This window comes from Saccoglossus kowalevskii, unplaced genomic scaffold (genome assembly GCF_978046115.1).
Source record: "Saccoglossus kowalevskii unplaced genomic scaffold, keSacKowa6.1 SCAFFOLD_24, whole genome shotgun sequence".
Classification (NCBI taxonomy): domain Eukaryota; kingdom Metazoa; phylum Hemichordata; class Enteropneusta; family Harrimaniidae; genus Saccoglossus; species Saccoglossus kowalevskii.
In genome coordinates, this window is record NW_028188618.1 from 4,036,492 (window position 1) to 4,057,121 (window position 20,630).

The following is a 20,630-nucleotide window of genomic DNA, read 5'->3' on the forward strand; positions in this document are numbered from 1 at the left end:
TCATCAACATTTTCATTCCACCGTACATACTAACTTTTTCCCGGCATATTTTGGCTAGCCGAAGTATTAAATTACATCCAATTCCGACGAATATCCAGCCTACTGTCAAACCATTGCAGAATACACCAGTTCTAGTCCGATCACTGAAGTTAAGCTGCATCGGCCGTGGTTAGTACTTGCATGGGAGACCGGCTGGGAATACAATGTGCAGTAGGCTTATCAACATTTTTATTCCACCGTACATACCAACTTTTTGCCGTTTTTTTTGCCTTCCCGAAGCGTTAAACGACATGCAATTCTGACGAATATTCACTGAAGTTAAGCTGCATCAGGCGTGTTAATACTTGCATGGGGGACTGGTTGGGAATACCACGTGCACTAGGCTCTTCAACATTTTTATTCCACCGTACATACTAACTTTTTCCCGGGATTTGTTGCCTAGCCGAAGTATTAAATTACATCCAATTCCAACGAATATTCAGCCTACTGCCAAACCAATGCAGAATACACCCTTTCCCGTCCGATCACTGAAGTTAAGCTGCATCGGGCGTGGTTAGTACTTGCATGGGAGACCGGCTGGGAATACCACGTGCAGTAGGCTGATGAACATTTTTAGTGCAGAATACACCAGTTCTCGTCCGATCACTGAAGTTAAGCTGCATCGGGCGTGGTTAGTAATTGCATGGGAGACCGGCTGGGAATACAACATGCATTAGGCTCATCAACATTTTCATTCCACCGTACATACTAACTTTTTCCCGGCATATTTTGCCTAGCCGAAGTATTAAATTACATCCAATTCCGACGAATATCCAGCCTACTGTCAAACCATTGCAGAATACACCAGTTCTAGTCCGATCACTGAAGTTAAGCTGCATCGGCCGTGGTTAGTACTTGCATGGGAGACCGGCTGGGAATACAATGTGCAGTAGGCTTATCAACATTTTTATTCCACCGTACATACCAACTTTTTGCCGTTTTTTTTGCCTTCCCGAAGCGTTAAACGACATGCAATTCTGACGAATATTCACTGAAGTTAAGCTACATCAGGCGTGTTAATACTTGCATGGGGGACTGGTTGGGAATACCACGTGCACTAGGCTCTTCAACATTTTTATTCCACCGTACATACTAACTTTTTCCCGGGATTTTTTGCCTAGCCGAAGCATTAATTGAAATCCAATTCCGACAAATATTCAGCCTACTGCCAAACCATTGCAGAATACACCAGTTCTCGTCCGATCACTGAAGTTAAAGCGCATCTGTCGTGCTTAGTTCTTGCACGGGAGACCGGCTGGGAATACCACGTTCAGTCGGCTCATCAACATTTTTATTCCACATTACATACTAACTTTTTCCCATGATTTTTTGCCTAGACGAAGCATTAAATGACATACAATTCGGACGAATATTTAGCCTACAGCCAAACCATTGTAGAATACACCAGTTCTCGTCCGATCACTGAAGTTAAGCTGCATCGGGCGTGGTTAGTACTTGCATGGGAGACCAGCTGGGAATACCACGTGCATAAGGCTCATCAACATTTTTATTCCACCGTACATACTAACGTTTTCCCGGGATTTTTTGCCTAGCCGAAGTATTAAATTACATCCAATTCCGACGAATATCCAGCCTACTGCCAAACCATTGCAGAATACAACAGTTCTCGTCCGATCACTGAAGTTAAGCTGCATCGGGCGTGGTTGCATGGGAGACCGGCCTGGAATACCATGTCAACATTTCAACATTTTTATTCCACCATACATACTAACTTTTTCCCATAATTTTTTGCCTAGCCGAAGCATAAAATGTCAACCAATTCCGACGAATTTTCAGCCTACTGCCAGAACATTGCAGAATACACCAGTTTTCGTCCGATCACTGAAGTTAAGCTCATCGGACGTGGTTAGTACTTGTATGGGAGACCGGCTGAGAATATTACGTGCAGTAGGCTCATCAACATTTTTATTCCACATTACATACTAACTTTTTACGGGATTTTTTGGTGTATTCTGCAATGGTTTGGCAGTAGGCTGAATATTCGTCGGAATTGGATGTAATTAAATACTTCGGCTAGGCAAAAAATCCCGGGAAAAAGTTAGTATGTATGGTGGAATAAAAATGTTGAAGAGCCTAATGCACATGGTATTCCAGGCCGGTCTCGCATGCAACCACGCCCGATGCAGCTTAACTTCAGTGATCGGACGAGAACTGGAGTATTCTGCAATGGTTTGGCAGTAGGCTGAATATTCGTCCGAATTGAATGTCATTTAATGCTTCGTCTGGACAAAAAATCATGGGAAAAAGTTAGAATGTAATGTGGAATAAAAAATGTTGATGGGCCTACTGCACGTGGTATTCCTAGCCGGTCTCTCATGTAAGTCCTAACCATGCCCGATGCAGCTTAACTTCAGTGATCGGACGAGAACTGGTGTATTCTGCAATGGTTTGGCAGTAGGCTGAATATTTGTAGGAATTGGATTTCAATTAATGTTTCGGCTGGGCAAAAAATCAAGGGAAAAAGTTGGTATGTACGGTGGAATAAAAATGTTGATGAGCCTACTGCACGTGGTATTCCCAGCCGGTCTCCCATGCAAGTACTAACCACGCCCGATGCAGCTTTACTTCAGTGATCGGACGAGAACTGCTGTATTCTGCAATGGTTTGGCAGTAGGCTGTGTATTCGTCGGAATTGGATGTAATTTAATACTTCGGCTAGGCAAAAAATCCCCGGAAATAGTTAGTGTGTACGGTGGAATAAAAATGTTGATGAGCCTAATGCACATGGTATTCCAGGCCGGCCTCCCATGCAACCACGCCCGATGCAGCTTAACTTCAGTGATCGGACGAGAACTGGTGTATTCTGCAATGGTTTGGCAGTAGGCTGAATATTCGTCCGAATTGTATGTCATATAATGCTTCGTCTAGGCAAAAAATCGTGGGAAAAAGTTTGAATGTAATGTGGAATAAAAATGTTGATGGGCTTACTGCACGTGGCATTCCAAGCAGGTCTCCCATGCAAGTACTAACCACGCCCGATGCAGCTTAACTTCAGTGATTAGACGAGAACTGGTGTGTTCTGCAATGGTTTGGTAGTAGGCTGAATATTCGTCGGAATTGGATGTCATTTAATGCTACGGCTAGGCAAAAAATTATGGGTAAAAGTTAGTATGTAATGTGGAATAAAAATGTTGATGAGCCTACTGCACGTGGTATTCCCAGCCGGTCTCCCATGCAAGTACTAACCACGCCCGATGGAGATTAACATCAGTGATCGGACAAGAACTGGTGTATTCTGCAATGGTTTGGCAATAGGCTGAATATTCGTCGGAATTGGATGTCATTTAATGCTACGGCTATGCAAAAAATCATGGGTAAAAGTTATTATGTAATGTGGAATAAAAATGTCGATGAGCCTACTGCACGGTGTATTCTCAGCTGGTCTCCCATGCAAGTACTAACCACGCCCGATGCAGCTTAACTTCAGTGATCGGACGAGAACAGGTGTATTCTTCAATGGTTTGGCAGTATGCTGAATATTCGTCCGATTTGTATGCAATTTAATGCTTCGTCTGGACAAAAAATCATGGGAAAAAGTTAGAATGTAATGTGGAATAAAAATGTTGATGGGGCTACTGCACGTGGTATTCCCAGCCGGTCTCTCGTGCAAGTACTAACCACGCCCGATGCAGCTTTACTTCAGTGATCGGACGAGAACTGCTGTTATCTGCAATGGTTTGGCAGTAGGCTGAGTATTCGTCGGAATTGGATGTAATTTAATACTTCGGCTAGGCAAAAAATCACGGGAAATAGTTAGTGTGTACGGTGGAATAAAAATGTTGATGAGCCTAATGCACATGGTATTCCAGGCCGGCCTCCCATGCAACCACGCCCGATGCAGCTTAACTTCAGTGATCGGACGAGAACTGGTGTATTCTGCAATGGTTTGGCAGTAGGCTGAATATTCGTCCGAATTGTATGTCATTTAATGCTTCATTTAGGCAAAAAATCGTGGGAAAAAGTTTGAATGTAATGTGGAATAAAAATGTTGATGGGCTTACTGCACGTGGCATTCCCATCAGGTCTCCCATGCAAGTACTAATCACGCCCACTGCAGCTTAACTTCAGTGATTGGACGAGAACTGGTGTGTTCTGCAATGGTTTGACAGTAGGCTGAATATTCGTCATAATTGCCTGTGGTTTAACGCTTTGGCCATGCAAAAAATCCCGGGAAAAATTTGGAATGTACAGTGGAATAAAAATATTGATGAGCCTACTGCACGTGGTATTCCCAGCCGGTCTCCCATGCAAGTACTAACCACGCCCGATGAAGCTTAACTTCAGTGATCAGGCGAGAACTGGTGTATTCTACAATGGTTTGGTAGTAGGCTGAATATTTGTCGGAATTGGATGTCATTTAATGCTAGGGCTATGCAAAAAATCATGGGTAAAAGTTAGTATGTAATGTGGAATAAAAATGTCGATGAGCCTACTGCACGTTGTATTCTCAGCTGGTCTCCCATGCAAGTACTAACCACGCCCGATGCAGCTTAAATTCAGTGATCGAACGAGAACTGGTATGTTCTGCAATGGTTTGACAGTAGGCTGGATATTCGTCGGAATTGGATGTCTTTTAACGCTTCGGCTAGGTAAAAAATCCCGGGAAAAATTTGGCATGTACGGTGGAATAAAAATGTTGATAAACCTACTACACGTGGTATTCCCAGCCAGTCTCCCATGCAAGTATTAACCACGCCCGATGCAGCTTAACTTCAGAGATCGGACGAGATCTGGTGTATTCTGCAATGGTTTGGCAGTAGGCTGAATATTCGTCGGAATTGAATGTAATTTAATACTTCGGCTAGGCAAAAAATCCCGGGAAAACGTTAGTATGTACGGTGGAATAAAAATGTTGATGAGCCTTATGCACGTGGTATTCCCAGCCGGTCTCCCATGCAAGTACTAACCACGCCCGATGCAGCTTAACTTCAGTGATCGGTCGAGAACTGGTGTATTCTACAATGGTTTGGCTGTAGGCTGAAAATTCGTCGGAATTGTATGTCATTTAATGCTTCGTCTAGGCAAAAAATCATGGGAAAATGTTAGTATGTAATGTGGAATTAAAATGTTGATGAGCCGACTGAACGTGGTATTCCCAGCCGGTCTCCCGTGCAAGAACTAAGCACGACCGATGCGCCTTAACTTCAGTGATCGGACGAGAACTGGTGTATTCTGCAATGTTTTGGCAGTAGGCTGAATATTTTTCGGAATTGGATTTCAATTAATGCTTCGGCTAGTCAAAAAATCACGTGGGAAAAAGATAGTATGTACGGTGGAATAAAAATGTTGATAAGCCTACTGCATTTGGTATTCCCAGCAGGTCACCCATGCAAGTACTAACCGCGCCCGATGCAGCTTAACTTCTGTGATCGGACGAGAGCTGGTGTATTCTACAATGGTTTGGCAGGAGGCTGCATATTCGTCGGAATTGGATGTAATTTAATACTTCGGCTAGGCAACAAATCCCGGGAAAAAGTTTGTATGTACGGTGGAATAAAAATGTTGATAAGCCTACTGCTCGTGGTATTCCCAGCCGGTCTCCCATGTAAGCACTAACCATGCTCGATGCAGATTAACTTCTGTGATCAGACGAGAACTGGTGTATTCTGCATTGGTTTGGCAATAGGCTGAATATTCATCGGAATTGGATGTAATTTAATACTTCGGCTAGGCAACAAATCCCGGGGAAAAAGTTAATATGTACGGTGGAATAAAAATTTTGATAAGCCTACTGCAGGTGGTATTCCCAGCCGGTCTCCCATGCATGTACTAACCATGCCCGAAGCAGTTTAACTTCAGTGATCGGAAGAGAACTGGTGTTTTCTGCATTGGTTTGGCAGTAGGCTGAATATTCGTCGCAATTGGATGTCATTTAATGCTACGGCTAGGCAAAAAATCATAGGAAAAATTTAGTATGTAACGTGGAATAGAAATGTTGATGAGCCTACTGCAGGTTGTATTCCCAGCCGGTCTCCCATGCAAGTACTAACTACGCCCGATGCAGCTTAACTTCATTGATCGGACAAGAACTGGTGTGTTCTGCAATGGTTTAACAGTAGGCTGAATATTCGTCAGAATTGCATGTCGTTTAACGCTTCGGCAAGGCAAAAAATCCCGAGAAAAAGTTGGTATGTACAGTGGAATAAAAATGTTGATAAGCCTAATGCACATGGTATTCCAGGCCGGTCTCCCATGCAACCACGCCCGATGCAGCTTAACTTCAGTGATCGGACGAGAACTGGTGTATTCTGCAATGGTTTGGCAGTAGGCTGAATATTCGTCCGAATTGTATGTCATTTAATGCTTTGTCTAGGCAAAAACTCATGGGAAAAAGTTAGAAAATAATGTGGAATAAAAATGTTGATGGGCCTACTGCATGTGGCATTCCCAGCAGGTCTCCCATGCAAGTACTAACCACGCCCGATGAAGCTTAACTTTAGTTATTGGACGAGAAATGGTGTACTCTGCAATGGTTTGGCAGTAGGCTGAATATTCGTCGGAATTGGATGTAATTTAATACTTCGGCTAGGCAAAAAATCATGGGAAAAAGTTAGAATGTAATGTGGAATAAAAATGTTGATGGGCCTACTGAATGTGGCATTCCCAGCAGGTCTCCCATGCAAGTACTAACCACGCCCGATGAAGATTAACATTAGTGATCGGACGAGAAGTGGTGTACTCTGCAATGGTTTGGCAGTAGGCTGAATATTCGTCGGAATTGGATGTAATTTAATACTTCGGCTAGGCAAAAAATCCCGGGAAAAAGTTAGTATGTACAGTGGAATAAAAATGTTGATGAGCCTAATGCACGTGGTATTACCAGCTGGTCTCCCATGCAAGCACTAACCACGCCCGATGCAGCTTAAGTTCAGTGATTGGACGAGAACTGGCGTGTTCTGCAATGGTTTGGCCGTAGGCCGAATATTCGTCCGAATTGTATGTAATTTAATGCTTCGTCTAGGCAAAAAATGATGGGAAAAAGTTAGTATTGTAATGTGGAATAAAAATGTTGACAAGCCTACTGCAGGTTGTATTCCCAGCCGGTCTCCCATGCAAGTACTAACTACGCCCGATGCAGCTTAACTTCATTGATCGGACAAGAACTGGTGTGTTCTGCAATGGTTTAACAGTAGGCTGATTATTCGTCAGAATTGCATGTCGTTTAACGCTTCGGCAAGGCAAAAAATCCCGAGAAAAAGTTGGTATGTACAGTGGAATAAAAATGTTGATAAGCCTAATGCACATGGTATTCCAGGCCGGTCTCCCATGCAACCACGCCCGATGCAGCTTAACTTCAGTAATCGGACAAGAACTGGTGTATTCTGCAATGGTTTGGCAGTAGGCTGAATATTCGTCCGAATTGTATGTCATTTAATGCTTTGTCTAGACAAAAAACCATGGGAAAAAGTTAGAATGAAATGTGAAATAAAAATGTTGATGGTCCTACTACATGTGGCATTCCCAGCAGGTCTCCCATGCAAGTACTAACCACGCCCGATGAAGCTTAACTTTAGTGATCGGACGAGAAGTGGTGTACTCTGCAATGGTTTGGCAGTAGGCTGAATATTCGTCGGAATTGGATGTAATTTAATACTTCGGCTAGGCAAAAAATCCCGGGAAAAAGTTGGTATGTACAGTGGAATAAAAATGTTGATGAGCCTAATGCACGTGGTATTCCCAGCTGGTCTCCCATGCAAGCACTAACCACGCCCGATGCAGCTTAAGTTCAGTGATTGGATGAGAACTGGCGTGTTCTGCAATGGTTTGGCCGTAGGCCGAATATTCGTCCGAATTGTATGTAATTTAATGCTTCGTCTAGGCAAAAAATGATGGGAAAAAGTTAGTATGTAATGTGGAATAAAAATGTTGATGAGCCTACTGCAAGTGGTATTCACAGCCGGTCTCCCATGCAAGTACTAACCACGCCCGATGCAGCTTAACTTCAGTGATCGGACGAGAACAGGTGTATTCTTCAATGGTTTGGCAGTAGGCTGAATATTCGTCCGAATTGTATGCAATTTAATGCTTCGTCTGGACAAAAAATCATGGGAAAAGTTAGAATGTAATGTGGAATAAAAATGTTGATGGGGCTACTGCACGTGGTATTCCCAGCCGGTCTCTCGTGTAAGTCCTAACCATGCCCGATGAAGCTTAACTTCAGTGATCGGACGAGAACTGGTGTATTCTGCAATGGTTTGGCAGTAGGCTGAATATTTGTAGGAATTGTATGTCATTTAATACTTCGGTTAGGCAAAAAATCACGGGAAATAGTTAGTGTGTGCGGTGGAATAAAAATGTTGATGAGCCTACTGCACGTGGTATTCCCAGCCGGTCTCCCATGCAAGTACTAACCACGCCCGAAGCAGCTTTACTTCAGTGATCGGACGAGAACTGCTGTAATCTGCAATGGTTTGGCAGTAGGCTGAGCATTCGTCGGAATTGGATGTAATTTAATACTTCGGCTAGGCAAAAAATCACGGGAAATAGTTAGTGTGTACGGTGGAATAAAAATGTTGATGAGCCTAATGCACATGGTATTCCAGGCCGGCCTCCCATGCAACCACGCCCGATGCAGCTTAACTTCAGTGATCGGACGAGAACTGGTGTATTCTGCAATGGTTTGGCAGTAGGCTGAATATTCGTCCGAATTGTATGTCATTTAATGCTTCGTCTAGGCAAAAAATCGTGGGAAAAAGTTTGAATGTAATGTGGAATAAAAATGTTGATGTGCTTACTGCACGTGGCAGTCCCATCAGGTCTCCCATGCAAGTAATAACCACGCCCGATGCAGCTTAACTTCTGTGATTGGACGAGAACTGGTGTGTTCTGCAATGGTTTGACAGTAGGCTGAATATTCGTCATAATTGCCTGTGGTTTAACGCTTTGGCTAGGCAAAAAATCCCGGGAAAAATTTGGAATGTACAGTGGAATAAAAATATTGATGAGCCTACTGCACGTGGTATTCCCAGCCGGTCTCCCATGCAAGTACTAACCACGCCCGATGCAGCTTAACTTCAGTGATCAGGCGAGAACTGGTGTATTCTACAATGGTTTGGTAGTAGGCAGAATATTCGTCGGAATTGGATGTCATTTAATGCTACGGCTAGGCAAAAAATCATGGGTAAATGTTAGTATGTAATGTGGAATAAAAATGTTGATGAGCCTACTGCACGTGGTATTCCCAGCCGGTCTCCCATACAAGTACTAACCACGCCCGATGGAGATTAACATCAGTGATCGGACAAGAACTGGTGTATTCTGCAATGGTTTGGCAATAGGCTGAATATTCGTCGGAATTGGATGTCATTTAATGCTACGGCTATGCAAAAAATCATGGGTAAAAGTTAGTATGTAATGTGGAATAAAAATGTCCATGAGCCTACTGCACGTTGTATTCTCAGCTGGTCTCCCATGCAAGTACTAACCACGCCCGATGCAGCTTAAATTCAGTGATCGAACGAGAACTGGTGTGTTCTGCAATGGTTTGACAGTAGGCTGGATATTCGTCGGAATTGGATGTCATTTAATGCTTCGTCTAGGCAAAAAATCATGGGAAAAATTTGGCATGTACGGTGGAATAAAAATGTTGATAAACCTACTACACGCGGTATTCCCAGCCGGTCTCCCATGCAAGTACTAACCACGCCCGATGCAGCTTAACTTCAGTGATCGGTCGAGAACTGGTGTATTCTACAATGGTTTGGCTGTAGGCTGAATATTCGTCGGAATTGTATGTCATTTAATGCTTCGTCTAGGCAAAAAATCATGGGAAAAAGTTAGTATGTAATGTGGAATAAAAATGTTGATGAGCCGACAGAACGTGGTATTCCCAGCCGGTCTCCCGTGAAAGAACTAAGCACGACCGATGCGCCTTAACTTCAGTGATCGGACGAGAACTGGTGTATTCTGCAATGTTTTGGCAGTAGGCTGAATATTTTTCGGAATTGGATTTCAATTAATGCTTCGGCTAGTCAAAAAATCACGGGGGAAAAAGATAGTATGTACGGTGGAATAAAAATGTTGATAAGCCTACTGCTTATGGTATTCCCAGCAGGTCACCCATGCAAGTACTAACCGCGCCCGATGCAGCTTAACTTATGTGAAAAGACGAGAGCTGGTGTATTCTACAATGGTTTGGCAGGAGGCTGCATATTCGTCGGAATTGGATGTAATTTAATACTTCGGCTAGGCAACAAATCCCGGAAAAAAGTTTGTATGTACGGTGGAATAAAAATGTTGATAAGCCTACTGCTCGTGGTATTCCCAGCATGTCTCCCATACAAGTACTAACCACGCCCGATGCAGCTTAACTTCTGTGATCGGACGAGAACAGGTGTACTCTACAATGGTTTGGCAGTAGGCTGAATATTCGTCGGAATTGGATGTAATTTAATACTTCGGCTAGGCAACAAATCCCGGGAAAAAGTTTGTATGTACGGTGGAATAAAAATGTTGATAAGCCTACTGCTCGTGGTATTCCCAGCCGGTCTCCCATGTAAGCACTAACCATGCTCGATGCAGATTAACTTCAGTGATCAGACGAGAACTGGTGTATTCTGCATTGGTTTGGCAATAGGCTGAATATTCGTCGGAATTGGATGTAATTTAATACTTCGGCTAGGCAACAAATCCCGGGGAAAAAGTTAGTATGTACGGTGGAATAAAAATTTTGATGAGCCTACTGCAGGTGGTATTCCCAGCCGGTCTCCCATGCAAGTACTAACCATGCCCGAAGCAGTTTAACTTCAGTGATCGGAAGAGAACTGGTGTTTTCTGCATTGGTTTGGCAGTAGGCTGAATATTCGTCGCAATTGGATGTCATTTAATGCTACGGCTAGGCAAAAAATCATAGGAAAAATTTAGTATGTAACGTGGAATAGAAATGTTGATGAGCCTACTGCACGTGGTATTCCCAGCCTGTCTCCCATGCAAGAACTAACCACACCCGATGCGGCTTAACTTCAGTGATCGGACGAGAACTGGTGTACTCTGCAATTGTTTGGCAGTAGGCTGAATGTTCGTCGGAATTGGATGTAATTTAATACTTCGGCTAGGCAACAAATCCCTGGAAAAAGTTAGTATGTACGTGGAATAAAAATGTTGACAAGCCTACTGCAGGTTGTATTCCCAGCCGGTCTCCCATGCAAGTACTAACTACGCCCGATGCAGCTTAACTTCATTGATCGGACAAGAACTGGTGTGTTCTGCAATGGTTTAACAGTAGGCTGAATATTCGTCAGAATTGCATGTCGTTTATCGCTTCGGCAAGGCAAAAAATCCCGAGAAAAAGTTGGTATGTACAGTGGAATAAAAATGTTGATAAGCCTAATGCACATGGTATTCCAGGCCGGTCTCCCATGCAACCACGCCCGATGCAGCTTAACTTCAGTGATCGGACGAGAACTGGTGTATTCTGCAATGGTTTGGCAGTAGGCTGAAATTTCGTCCGAATTGTATGTCATTTAATGCTTTGTCTAGGCAAAAAATCATGGGAAAAAGTTGGAATGTAATGTGGAATAAAAATGTTGATGGGCCTACTGCATGTGGCATTCCCAGCAGGTCTCCCATGCAAGTACTAACCACGCCCAATGAAGCTTAACTTTAGTGATCAGACGAGAAATGGTGTACTCTGCAATGGTTTGGCAGTAGGCTGAATATTCGTCGGAATTGGATGTAATTTAATACTTCGGCTAGGCAAAAAATTCCGGGAAAAAGTTAGTATGTACAGTGGAATAAAAATGTTGATGAGTCTAATGCACGTGGTATTCCCATCAGGTCTCCCATGCAAGTACTAACCACGCCCGATGCAGCTTAACTTCAGTGATCGGACGAGAACAGGTGTATTCAGGAATGGTTAGGCCGAAGGCCGAATATTCGTCCGAATTGTATGTAATTTAATGCTTCGTCTTGGCAAAAAATGATGGGAAAAAGTTAGTATGTAATGTGGAATAAAAATGTTGATGAGCCTACTGCAAGTGGTATTCACAGCCGGTCTCCCATGCAAGTACTAACCACGCCCGATGCAGCTTAACTTCAGTGATCGGACGAGAACAGGTGTATTCTTCAATGGTTTGGCAGTAGGCTGAATAGTGGTCCGAATTGTATGTCATTTAATGCTTCGTCTAGGCAAAAAATCACGGGAAAAAGCTAGAATGTAATGTGGAATAAAAATGTTAATGGGCCTACTGCACGTGGCATTCCCAGCAGGTCACGCATGCAAGTACTAATCACGCCCGATGCAGCTTAACTTCAGTGATCGGACGAGAACTGGTGTACTCTGCAATGGTTTGGCAGTAGGCTGAATATTCGTCGGGATTGGATGTAATTTAATACTTCGGCTAGGCAAAAAATCCCGGGAAAAAGTTAGTATGTACGGTGGAATAAAAATGTTGAAGAGCCTACTGCACGTGGTATTCCCAGCTGGTCTCCCATGCAAGTACTAACCACGCCCGATGCAGCTTAAGTTCAGTGATTGGACGAGAACTGGTGTGTTCTACAATGGTTTGACAGTAGGCTGAATATTCGTCATAATTGCCTGTGGTTTAACGCATTGGCTAGGCAAAACATCCCGGGAAAAATTTGGTATGTACGGTGGAATAAAAATGTTGATGAGCCTACTGCGCATGGTATTCCCAGCCGGTCTCCCATGCAAGTACTAACCACGCCCAATGCAGCTTAACTTCAGTGATCAGGCGAGAACTGGTGTATTCTACAATGGTTTGGCAGTAGGCTGAATATTCGTCGGAATTGGATGTCATTTAATGCTACGGCTAGGCAAAAAATCATGGGTAAAAGTTAGTATGTAATGTGGAATAAAATGTTGATGAGCCTACTGCACGTGGCATTCCCAGCCGGTCTCCCATGCAAGTATTAACCACGCCCGGTGGAGCTTAACATCAGTGATCGGACAAGACCTGGTGTATTCTGCAATGGTTTGGCAGTAGGCTGAATATTCGTCGGAATTGGATGTCATTTATGCTACGGCTATGCAAAAAATCATGGGTAAAAGTTAGTATGTAATGTGGGATAAAAATGTTGATGAGCCTACTGCACGTTGTATTCTCAGCCAGTCTCCCATGCAAGTACTAACCACGCCCGGTGGAGCTTAACATCAGTGATCGGACAAGAACTGGTGTATTCTGCAATGGTTTGGCAGTAGGCTGAATATTTGTCGGAATTGGATTTCAATTAATGCTTCGGCTAGGCAAAAAATCACGGGGGAAAAAAGATAGTATGTACTGTGGAATAAAAATGTTGATAAACCTATTGCATATGGTATTCCCAGCAGGTCACCCATGCAAGTACTAACCACGCCCGATGCAGCTTAACTTCTGTGATCGGACGAGAACTGGTGTATTCTGCAATGGTTTGGCAGTAGGCTGAATATTCGTCGGAATTGGATGTAATTTAATACTTCGGCTAGGCAACAAATCCCGGGAAAAAGATTGTATGTACGGTGGAATAAAAATGTTGATAAGCCTACTGCTCGTGGTATTCCCAGCAGGTCTCCCATGCTAGTACTAACCACGCCCGATGCTGCTTAACTTCTGTGATCGGACGAGAACTGGTGTATTCTGCATTGGTTTGGCAGTAGGCTGAATATTCGTCGGAATTGGATATCATTTAATGCTATGGCTAGGCAAAAAATCATAGGAAAAGGTTAGTATGTAATGTGGAATAAAAATGTTGATGAGCCTACTGCACGTGGTATTCCCAGCCGGTCTCCCATGCTAGTACTAACCACGCCCGATGCAGCTTAACTTCAGTGATCGGACGAGAACTGGTGTACTCTGCAATGGTTTGGCAGTAGGCTGAATATTCGTCGGGATTGGATGTAATTTAATACTTCGGCTAGGCAAAAAATCCCGGGAAAAAGTTAGTATGTACGGTGGAATAAAAATGTTGAAGAGCCTACTGCACGTGGTATTCCCAGCTGGTCTCCCATGCAAGTACTAACCACGCCCGATGCAGCTTAAGTTCAGTGATTGGACGAGAACTGGTGTGTTCTACAATGGTTTGACAGTAGGCTGAATATTCGTCATAATTGCCTGTGGTTTAACTCATTGGCTAGGCAAAACATGCCGGGAAAAATTTGGTATGTACGGTGGAATAAAAATGTTGATGAGCCTACTGCACATGGTATTCCCAGCCGGTCTCCCATGCAAGTAATAACCACGCCCAATGCAGCTTAACTTCAGTGATCAGGCGAGAACTGGTGTATTCTACAATGGTTTGGCAGTAGGCTGAATATTCGTCGGAATTGGATGTCATTTAATGCTACAGCTAGGCAAAAAATCATGGGTAAAAGTTAGTATGTAATGTGGAATAAAATGTTGATGAGCCTACTGCACGTGGCATTCCCAGCCGGTCTCCCATGCAAGTATTAACCACGCCCGATGCAGCTTAACTTCAGTGATCCGACGAGAACTGGTGTATTCTGCAATGGTTTTGCAGTAGGCTGAATATTCGTCGGAATTGGATGTCATTTAATGCTACGGCTATGCAAAAAATCATGGGTAAAAGTTAGTATGTAATGTGGGATAAAAATGTTGATGAGCCTACTGCACGTTGTATTCTCAGCCAGTCTCCCATGCAAGTACTAACCACGGCCGGTGGAGCTTAACATCAGTGATCGGACAAGAACTGGTGTATTCTGCAAAGGTTTGGCAGTAGGCTGAATATTTGTCGGAATTGGATTTCAATTAATGCTTCGGCTAGGCAAAAAATACCGGGGGAAAAAAGATAGTATGTACGGTGGAATAAAAATGTTGATAAACCTATTGCATATGGTATTCCCAGCAGGTCACCCATGCAAGTACTAACCACGCCCGATGCAGCTTAACTTCTGTGATCGGACGAGAACTGGTGTATTCTACAATGGTTTGGCAGTAGGCTGAATATTCGTCGGAATTGGATGTAATTTAATACTTCGGCTAGGCAACAAATCCCGGGAAAAAGTTTGTATGTACGGTGGAATAAAAATGTTGATAAGCCTACTGCTCGTGGTATTCCCAGCAGGTCTCCCATGCTAGTACTAAAAACGCCCGATGCTGCTTAACTTCTGTGATCGGACGAGAACTGGTGTATTCTGCATTGGTTTGGCAGTAGGCTGAATATTCGTCGGAATTGGATATCATTTAATGCTATGGCTACGCAAAAAATCACAGGAAAAGGTTAGTATGTAATGTGGAATAAAAATGTTGATGAGCCTACTGCACGTGGTGTTCCCAGCCGGTCTCCCATGCTAGTACTAACCACGCCCGATGCAGCTTAACTTCAGTGATCCGACGAGAACTGGTGTATTCTGCAATGGTTTTGCAGTAGGCTGAATATTCGTCGGAATTGGATGTCATTTAATGCTACGGCAATGCAAAAAATCATGGGTAAAAGTTAGTATGTAATGTGGAATAAAAATGTTGATGAGCCTACTGCACATGGTATTCCTAGCCGGTTTCCCATGCAAATACTAACCATGCCCGATGCAGCTTAACTTCAGTGATCGGACAAGAACTGGTGTGTTCTGCAATGGTTTGACAGTAGGCTGAATATTCGTCAGAATTGCATGTCGTTTAACGCTTCGGTAAGGCAAAACAATACCGGGAAAAAGTTAGTATGCACGGTGGAATAAAAATGTTGATGAGCCTAATGCACGTGGTATTCCCAGCCGGTCTCCCATGCAAGTACTAACCACGCCCGATGCAGTTTAACTTCAGTGATCGGACGAGAACTGGTGTATTCTGCAATAAAAATATTCATCAGCCTACTGCACGTGGTATTCCCAGGCGGTCTCCCATGCAAGTACTAACCACGCCCGATGCAGCTTAACTTCAGTGATCGGACGAGAACTGGTGTATTCTGCAATGGTTTGATAGTAGGCTGGATATTCGTCGGAATTGGATATAATTTAATACTTTGGCTAGGCAAAAAATCCCGGGAAAAAGTTGGTTTGTACGGTGGAATAAAAATGTTGATAAGCCTACTGCACTTTGTATTCCCAGCCGGTCTCCCATGCAAGTACAAACCACGCCCGATGCAGCTTAACTTCAGTGATCGGACGAGAACTGGTGTATTCTGCAATGGTTTGATAGTAGGCTGGATATTCGTCGGAATTGGATGTAATTTAATACTTCGGCTAGGCAAAATATCCCGGGAAAAAGTGAGTATGTACGGTGGAATAAAAATGTTGATGAGCGAATGCACGTGGTATTCCCAGCAGGTCTCCCATGCAAGTGCTAACCACCCCCAATGCAGCTTAACTTCAGTGATCGGACGAGAAATGGTGTATTCTGCAATAAAAATGTTCATCAGCCTACTGCACGTGGTATTCCCAGGCGGTCTCCCATGCAAGTACTAACCACGCCCAATGCAGCTTAACTTCAGTGATCCGACGAGAACTGGTGTATTCTGCAATGGTTTTGCAGTAGGCTGAATATTCGTCGGAATTGGATGTCATTTAATGCTACGGCTATGCAAAAAATCATGGGTAAAAGTTAGTATGTAATGTGGGATAAAAATGTTGATGAGCCTACTGCACGTTGTATTCTCAGCCAGTCTCCCATGCAAGTACTAACCACGGCCGGTGGAGCTTAACATCAGTGATCGGACAAGAACTGGTGTATTCTGCAAAGGTTTGGCAGTAGGCTGAATATTTGTCGGAATTGGATTTCAATTAATGCTTCGGCTAGGCAAAAAATACCGGGGGAAAAAAGATAGTATGTACGGTGGAATAAAAATGTTGATAAACCTATTGCATATGGTATTCCCAGCAGGTCACCCATGCAAGTACTAACCACGCCCGATGCAGCTTAACTTCTGTGATCGGACGAGAACTGGTGTATTCTACAATGGTTTGGCAGTAGGCTGAATATTCGTCGGAATTGGATGTAATTTAATACTTCGGCTAGGCAACAAATCCCGGGAAAAAGTTTGTATGTACGGTGGAATAAAAATGTTGATAAGCCTACTGCTCGTGGTATTCCCAGCAGGTCTCCCATGCTAGTACTAAAAACGCCCGATGCTGCTTAACTTCTGTGATCGGACGAGAACTGGTGTATTCTGCATTGGTTTGGCAGTAGGCTGAATATTCGTCGGAATTGGATATCATTTAATGCTATGGCTAGGCAAAAAATCACAGGAAAAGGTTAGTATGTAATGTGGAATAAAAATGTTGATGAGCCTACTGCACGTGGTGTTCCCAGCCGGTCTCCCATGCTAGTACTAACCACGCCCGATGCAGCTTAACTTCAGTGATCCGACGAGAACTGGTGTATTCTGCAATGGTTTTGCAGTAGGCTGAATATTCGTCGGAATTGGATGTCATTTAATGCTACGGCAATGCAAAAAATCATGGGTAAAAGTTAGTATGTAATGTGGAATAAAAATGTTGATGAGCCTACTGCACATGGTATTCCTAGCCGGTTTCCCATGCAAATACTAACCATGCCCGATGCAGCTTAACTTCAGTGATCGGACAAGAACTGGTGTGTTCTGCAATGGTTTGACAGTAGGCTGAATATTCGTCAGAATTGCATGTCGTTTAACGCTTCGGTAAGGCAAAACAATACCGGGAAAAAGTTAGTATGGCACGGTGGAATAAAAATGTTGATGAGCCTAATGCACGTGGTATTCCCAGCCGGTCTCCCATGCAAGTACTAACCACGCCCGATGCAGTTTAACTTCAGTGATCGGACGAGAACTGGTGTATTCTGCAATAAAATATTCATCAGCCTACTGCACGTGGTATTCCCAGGCGGTCTCCCATGCAAGTACTAACCACGCCCGATGCAGCTTAACTTCAGTGATCGGACGAGAACTGGTGTATTCTGCAATGGTTTGATAGTAGGCTGGATATTCGTCGGAATTGGATATAATTTAATACTTTGGCTAGGCAAAAAATCCCGGGAAAAAGTTGGTTTGTACGGTGGAATAAAAATGTTGATAAGCCTACTGCACTTTGTATTCCCAGCCGGTCTCCCATGCAAGTACAAACCACGCCCGATGCAGCTTAACTTCAGTGATCGGACGAGAACTGGTGTATTCTGCAATGGTTTGATAGTAGGCTGGATATTCGTCGGAATTGGATGTAATTTAATACTTCGGCTAGGCAAAAAATCCCGGGAAAAAGTGAGTATGTACGGTGGAATAAAAATGTTGATGAGCGAATGCACGTGGTATTCCCAGCAGGTCTCCCATGCAAGTGCTAACCACCCCCAATGCAGCTTAACTTCAGTGATCGGACGAGAAATGGTGTATTCTGCAATAAAAATGTTCATCAGCCTACTGCACGTGGTATTCCCAGGCGGTCTCCCATGCAAGTACTAACCACGCCCAATGCAGCTTAACTTCAGTGATCGGACGAGAACTGGTGTATTCTGCAATGGTTTGATAGTAGGCTGGATATTCGACGGAATTGGATATAATTTAATACTTCGGCTAGGCAAAAAATCCCGGGAAAAAGTTGGTTTGTACGGTGGAATAAAAATGTTGATAAGCCTACTGCACTTTGTATTCCCAGCCGGTCTCCCATGCAAGTACTAACCACGCCCGATGCAGCTTAACTTCAGTGATCGGACGATAACTGGTGTATTCTGCAATGGTTTGATAGTAGGCTGGATATTCGTCGGAATTGGATGTAATTTAATACTTCGGCTAGGCAAAAAATCCCGGGAAAAAGTGAGGATGTACGGTGGAATAAAAATGTTGATGAGCCGAATGCACGTGGTATTCCCAGCAGGTCTCCCATGCAAGTACTAACCACGCCCAATGCAGCTTAACTTCAGTGATCGGACAAGAACTGGTGTATTCTGCAATGGTTTGGCAGTAGGCTGAATATTCGTCCGAATTGTATGTCATTTAATGCTTCGTCTAGGCAAAAAATCATGGGAAAATGTTAGTATGTAATGTGGAATAAAAATGTTGATGTGCCTACTGCACGTGGTATTCCCAGCCGGTCTCCCGTGCAAGAACTAACCACGCCCGATGCGGCTTAACCTCAGTGATCGGACGAGAACTGGTGTACTCTGCAATGGTTTGGCAGTAGGCTGAATATTCGTCGGAATTGGATGTAATTTAATACTTCGGCTAGGCATCAAATCCCTGGAAAAAGTTAGTATGTACAGTGGAATAAAAATGTTGGCAAGCCTACTGCAGGTGGTATTCACAGCCAGTCTCCCATGCAAGTACTAACCACGCCCGATGCAGCTTAACTTCAGTGATCCGACGAGAAATGGTGTATTCTGCAATGGTTTGGCAGTAGGATGAATATTCGTCGGAATTGGATGTCATTTAATGCTACGGCTAGGTAAAAAATCATAGGAAAAAGTTTGTATGTAATGTGGAATAAAAATGTTGATGAGCCTACTGCACGTGGTATTCCCAGCCGGTCTCCTATGCTAGTACTAACCACGCCCGATGCAGCTTAACTTCAGTGATCCGACGAGAAATGGTGTATTCTGCAATGGTTTGGCAGTAGGCTGAATATTCGTCGGAATTGGATGTCATTTAATGCTACGGCTAGGCAAAAAATCATAGGAAAAAGTTTGTATGTAATGTGGAATAAAAATGTTGATGAGCCTACTGCACGTGGTATTCCCAGCCGGTCTCCTATGCTAGTACTAACCACGCCCGATGCAGCTTAACTTATGTGATCCGACGAGAACTGGTGTATTCTGCAATGGTTTTGCAGTAGGCTGAATATGCGTCGGAATTGGATGTCATTTAATGCTACGGCTAGGCAAAAAATTATGGGTAAAAGTTAGTATGTAATGTGGAATAAAACTGTTGATGAGCCTAATGCATGTGGTATTCCCAGCCGGTCTCCCATTCAAGAACTTACCACGTCCAATGCAGCTTAACTACAGTGATCGGACGAGAACTGGTGTGTTCTGCAATGGTTTGGCAGTAGGCTGAATATTCGTCAGAATTGCATGTCGTTTAAGGCTTCGGCCAGGCAAAAAATCCCGTGAAAATGTTGGTATGTACGGTGGAATAAAAATGTTGATAAGCCTATTGCACATGGTATTCCCAACAGGTCTCCCATGCAAGTAATAACCACGCCAGATGCAGCTTAACATCAGTGATCGGACGAGAACTGGTGTATTCTGCAATGGTTTGGCAGCAGGCTGAATATTCGTCCGAATTGTATGTCATTTAATGCTTCGGTTAGGCAAAAAATCATAGGAAAAATTTAGTATGTAATGTGGAATAAAAATATTGAGGAGCCTACTGAACGTGGTATTCCCAGCCGGTCTCCCATGAAAGTACTAACCACACCCGATGCAGCTTAACTTCAGTGATCGGACGAGAACTGGTGTACTCTGCAATGGTTTGGCAGTAGGCTGAATATTCGTCGGATTTGTATGTAATTTAATACTTTGGCTAGGCAACAAATACCGGGAAAAATTTTGTATGTAGGGTGGAATAAAAATGTTGATAAGCCTACTGCTCGTGGTATTCCCAGCCGGTCTCCCATGTAAGTACTAACCATGCGCGATGCAGATTATCTTCAGTGATCGGACGAGAACTGGTGTATTCTGCATTGGTTTGGCAGTAGGCTGAATATTCGTCGGAAT

The 20,630-nt window shown here is 43.6% G+C and overlaps 67 pseudogenes; 5 read left to right on the forward strand and 62 right to left on the reverse strand.

Moving 5' to 3' along the window:
- The first annotated feature begins 97 nt into the window (after positions 1 to 97).
- On the forward strand, positions 98 to 217 carry LOC146727023 (5S ribosomal RNA; annotated as a pseudogene).
- Positions 218 to 481: 264 nt separating this feature from the next.
- On the forward strand, positions 482 to 601 carry LOC146727024 (5S ribosomal RNA; annotated as a pseudogene).
- Positions 602 to 815: 214 nt separating this feature from the next.
- On the forward strand, positions 816 to 935 carry LOC146727025 (5S ribosomal RNA; annotated as a pseudogene).
- A 480-nt stretch (positions 936 to 1,415) lies between these two features.
- LOC146727026 (5S ribosomal RNA) lies at positions 1,416 to 1,535 on the forward strand (annotated as a pseudogene).
- A 300-nt stretch (positions 1,536 to 1,835) lies between these two features.
- LOC146727027 (5S ribosomal RNA) lies at positions 1,836 to 1,954 on the forward strand (annotated as a pseudogene).
- Positions 1,955 to 2,340: 386 nt separating this feature from the next.
- On the reverse strand, positions 2,341 to 2,460 carry LOC146727028 (5S ribosomal RNA; annotated as a pseudogene).
- Positions 2,461 to 2,556: 96 nt separating this feature from the next.
- Positions 2,557 to 2,676, reverse strand: LOC146727029 (5S ribosomal RNA; annotated as a pseudogene).
- A 305-nt stretch (positions 2,677 to 2,981) lies between these two features.
- Positions 2,982 to 3,101, reverse strand: LOC146727030 (5S ribosomal RNA; annotated as a pseudogene).
- Positions 3,102 to 3,197: 96 nt separating this feature from the next.
- On the reverse strand, positions 3,198 to 3,317 carry LOC146727031 (5S ribosomal RNA; annotated as a pseudogene).
- Positions 3,318 to 3,413: 96 nt separating this feature from the next.
- On the reverse strand, positions 3,414 to 3,533 carry LOC146727032 (5S ribosomal RNA; annotated as a pseudogene).
- Positions 3,534 to 3,629: 96 nt separating this feature from the next.
- LOC146727033 (5S ribosomal RNA) lies at positions 3,630 to 3,749 on the reverse strand (annotated as a pseudogene).
- A 305-nt stretch (positions 3,750 to 4,054) lies between these two features.
- On the reverse strand, positions 4,055 to 4,174 carry LOC146727034 (5S ribosomal RNA; annotated as a pseudogene).
- Positions 4,175 to 4,270: 96 nt separating this feature from the next.
- LOC146727035 (5S ribosomal RNA) lies at positions 4,271 to 4,390 on the reverse strand (annotated as a pseudogene).
- Positions 4,391 to 4,486: 96 nt separating this feature from the next.
- Positions 4,487 to 4,606, reverse strand: LOC146727036 (5S ribosomal RNA; annotated as a pseudogene).
- A 96-nt stretch (positions 4,607 to 4,702) lies between these two features.
- On the reverse strand, positions 4,703 to 4,822 carry LOC146727037 (5S ribosomal RNA; annotated as a pseudogene).
- A 96-nt stretch (positions 4,823 to 4,918) lies between these two features.
- On the reverse strand, positions 4,919 to 5,038 carry LOC146727038 (5S ribosomal RNA; annotated as a pseudogene).
- A 314-nt stretch (positions 5,039 to 5,352) lies between these two features.
- LOC146727039 (5S ribosomal RNA) lies at positions 5,353 to 5,472 on the reverse strand (annotated as a pseudogene).
- Positions 5,473 to 5,785: 313 nt separating this feature from the next.
- On the reverse strand, positions 5,786 to 5,905 carry LOC146727040 (5S ribosomal RNA; annotated as a pseudogene).
- Positions 5,906 to 6,001: 96 nt separating this feature from the next.
- On the reverse strand, positions 6,002 to 6,121 carry LOC146727041 (5S ribosomal RNA; annotated as a pseudogene).
- Positions 6,122 to 7,075: 954 nt separating this feature from the next.
- Positions 7,076 to 7,195, reverse strand: LOC146727042 (5S ribosomal RNA; annotated as a pseudogene).
- A 737-nt stretch (positions 7,196 to 7,932) lies between these two features.
- LOC146727043 (5S ribosomal RNA) lies at positions 7,933 to 8,052 on the reverse strand (annotated as a pseudogene).
- Positions 8,053 to 8,363: 311 nt separating this feature from the next.
- LOC146727044 (5S ribosomal RNA) lies at positions 8,364 to 8,483 on the reverse strand (annotated as a pseudogene).
- Positions 8,484 to 9,004: 521 nt separating this feature from the next.
- LOC146727045 (5S ribosomal RNA) lies at positions 9,005 to 9,124 on the reverse strand (annotated as a pseudogene).
- Positions 9,125 to 9,220: 96 nt separating this feature from the next.
- LOC146727046 (5S ribosomal RNA) lies at positions 9,221 to 9,340 on the reverse strand (annotated as a pseudogene).
- Positions 9,341 to 9,436: 96 nt separating this feature from the next.
- On the reverse strand, positions 9,437 to 9,556 carry LOC146727047 (5S ribosomal RNA; annotated as a pseudogene).
- Positions 9,557 to 9,652: 96 nt separating this feature from the next.
- LOC146727048 (5S ribosomal RNA) lies at positions 9,653 to 9,772 on the reverse strand (annotated as a pseudogene).
- Positions 9,773 to 10,302: 530 nt separating this feature from the next.
- On the reverse strand, positions 10,303 to 10,422 carry LOC146727049 (5S ribosomal RNA; annotated as a pseudogene).
- Positions 10,423 to 10,518: 96 nt separating this feature from the next.
- On the reverse strand, positions 10,519 to 10,638 carry LOC146727050 (5S ribosomal RNA; annotated as a pseudogene).
- A 97-nt stretch (positions 10,639 to 10,735) lies between these two features.
- On the reverse strand, positions 10,736 to 10,855 carry LOC146727051 (5S ribosomal RNA; annotated as a pseudogene).
- A 311-nt stretch (positions 10,856 to 11,166) lies between these two features.
- Positions 11,167 to 11,286, reverse strand: LOC146727052 (5S ribosomal RNA; annotated as a pseudogene).
- A 305-nt stretch (positions 11,287 to 11,591) lies between these two features.
- On the reverse strand, positions 11,592 to 11,711 carry LOC146727053 (5S ribosomal RNA; annotated as a pseudogene).
- A 312-nt stretch (positions 11,712 to 12,023) lies between these two features.
- Positions 12,024 to 12,143, reverse strand: LOC146727054 (5S ribosomal RNA; annotated as a pseudogene).
- A 96-nt stretch (positions 12,144 to 12,239) lies between these two features.
- On the reverse strand, positions 12,240 to 12,359 carry LOC146727055 (5S ribosomal RNA; annotated as a pseudogene).
- A 96-nt stretch (positions 12,360 to 12,455) lies between these two features.
- On the reverse strand, positions 12,456 to 12,575 carry LOC146727056 (5S ribosomal RNA; annotated as a pseudogene).
- Positions 12,576 to 12,671: 96 nt separating this feature from the next.
- On the reverse strand, positions 12,672 to 12,791 carry LOC146727057 (5S ribosomal RNA; annotated as a pseudogene).
- Positions 12,792 to 12,886: 95 nt separating this feature from the next.
- On the reverse strand, positions 12,887 to 13,006 carry LOC146727058 (5S ribosomal RNA; annotated as a pseudogene).
- Positions 13,007 to 13,101: 95 nt separating this feature from the next.
- LOC146727059 (5S ribosomal RNA) lies at positions 13,102 to 13,221 on the reverse strand (annotated as a pseudogene).
- Positions 13,222 to 13,320: 99 nt separating this feature from the next.
- On the reverse strand, positions 13,321 to 13,440 carry LOC146727060 (5S ribosomal RNA; annotated as a pseudogene).
- Positions 13,441 to 13,536: 96 nt separating this feature from the next.
- On the reverse strand, positions 13,537 to 13,656 carry LOC146727061 (5S ribosomal RNA; annotated as a pseudogene).
- A 96-nt stretch (positions 13,657 to 13,752) lies between these two features.
- LOC146727062 (5S ribosomal RNA) lies at positions 13,753 to 13,872 on the reverse strand (annotated as a pseudogene).
- A 96-nt stretch (positions 13,873 to 13,968) lies between these two features.
- Positions 13,969 to 14,088, reverse strand: LOC146727063 (5S ribosomal RNA; annotated as a pseudogene).
- A 96-nt stretch (positions 14,089 to 14,184) lies between these two features.
- On the reverse strand, positions 14,185 to 14,304 carry LOC146727064 (5S ribosomal RNA; annotated as a pseudogene).
- A 95-nt stretch (positions 14,305 to 14,399) lies between these two features.
- Positions 14,400 to 14,519, reverse strand: LOC146727065 (5S ribosomal RNA; annotated as a pseudogene).
- A 315-nt stretch (positions 14,520 to 14,834) lies between these two features.
- On the reverse strand, positions 14,835 to 14,954 carry LOC146727066 (5S ribosomal RNA; annotated as a pseudogene).
- A 96-nt stretch (positions 14,955 to 15,050) lies between these two features.
- LOC146727067 (5S ribosomal RNA) lies at positions 15,051 to 15,170 on the reverse strand (annotated as a pseudogene).
- A 96-nt stretch (positions 15,171 to 15,266) lies between these two features.
- Positions 15,267 to 15,386, reverse strand: LOC146727068 (5S ribosomal RNA; annotated as a pseudogene).
- Positions 15,387 to 15,482: 96 nt separating this feature from the next.
- LOC146727069 (5S ribosomal RNA) lies at positions 15,483 to 15,602 on the reverse strand (annotated as a pseudogene).
- Positions 15,603 to 15,817: 215 nt separating this feature from the next.
- LOC146727070 (5S ribosomal RNA) lies at positions 15,818 to 15,937 on the reverse strand (annotated as a pseudogene).
- A 96-nt stretch (positions 15,938 to 16,033) lies between these two features.
- Positions 16,034 to 16,153, reverse strand: LOC146727071 (5S ribosomal RNA; annotated as a pseudogene).
- A 213-nt stretch (positions 16,154 to 16,366) lies between these two features.
- LOC146727072 (5S ribosomal RNA) lies at positions 16,367 to 16,486 on the reverse strand (annotated as a pseudogene).
- Positions 16,487 to 16,801: 315 nt separating this feature from the next.
- Positions 16,802 to 16,921, reverse strand: LOC146727073 (5S ribosomal RNA; annotated as a pseudogene).
- A 96-nt stretch (positions 16,922 to 17,017) lies between these two features.
- On the reverse strand, positions 17,018 to 17,137 carry LOC146727074 (5S ribosomal RNA; annotated as a pseudogene).
- Positions 17,138 to 17,233: 96 nt separating this feature from the next.
- On the reverse strand, positions 17,234 to 17,353 carry LOC146727075 (5S ribosomal RNA; annotated as a pseudogene).
- Positions 17,354 to 17,449: 96 nt separating this feature from the next.
- Positions 17,450 to 17,569, reverse strand: LOC146727076 (5S ribosomal RNA; annotated as a pseudogene).
- Positions 17,570 to 17,784: 215 nt separating this feature from the next.
- LOC146727077 (5S ribosomal RNA) lies at positions 17,785 to 17,904 on the reverse strand (annotated as a pseudogene).
- A 96-nt stretch (positions 17,905 to 18,000) lies between these two features.
- On the reverse strand, positions 18,001 to 18,120 carry LOC146727078 (5S ribosomal RNA; annotated as a pseudogene).
- Positions 18,121 to 18,333: 213 nt separating this feature from the next.
- On the reverse strand, positions 18,334 to 18,453 carry LOC146727079 (5S ribosomal RNA; annotated as a pseudogene).
- A 96-nt stretch (positions 18,454 to 18,549) lies between these two features.
- Positions 18,550 to 18,669, reverse strand: LOC146727080 (5S ribosomal RNA; annotated as a pseudogene).
- Positions 18,670 to 18,765: 96 nt separating this feature from the next.
- LOC146727081 (5S ribosomal RNA) lies at positions 18,766 to 18,885 on the reverse strand (annotated as a pseudogene).
- A 96-nt stretch (positions 18,886 to 18,981) lies between these two features.
- Positions 18,982 to 19,101, reverse strand: LOC146727082 (5S ribosomal RNA; annotated as a pseudogene).
- Positions 19,102 to 19,197: 96 nt separating this feature from the next.
- Positions 19,198 to 19,317, reverse strand: LOC146727083 (5S ribosomal RNA; annotated as a pseudogene).
- A 96-nt stretch (positions 19,318 to 19,413) lies between these two features.
- Positions 19,414 to 19,533, reverse strand: LOC146727084 (5S ribosomal RNA; annotated as a pseudogene).
- A 96-nt stretch (positions 19,534 to 19,629) lies between these two features.
- On the reverse strand, positions 19,630 to 19,749 carry LOC146727085 (5S ribosomal RNA; annotated as a pseudogene).
- A 96-nt stretch (positions 19,750 to 19,845) lies between these two features.
- LOC146727086 (5S ribosomal RNA) lies at positions 19,846 to 19,965 on the reverse strand (annotated as a pseudogene).
- Positions 19,966 to 20,061: 96 nt separating this feature from the next.
- On the reverse strand, positions 20,062 to 20,181 carry LOC146727087 (5S ribosomal RNA; annotated as a pseudogene).
- Positions 20,182 to 20,277: 96 nt separating this feature from the next.
- On the reverse strand, positions 20,278 to 20,397 carry LOC146727088 (5S ribosomal RNA; annotated as a pseudogene).
- A 96-nt stretch (positions 20,398 to 20,493) lies between these two features.
- On the reverse strand, positions 20,494 to 20,613 carry LOC146727089 (5S ribosomal RNA; annotated as a pseudogene).
- Positions 20,614 to 20,630: the final 17 nt, after the last annotated feature.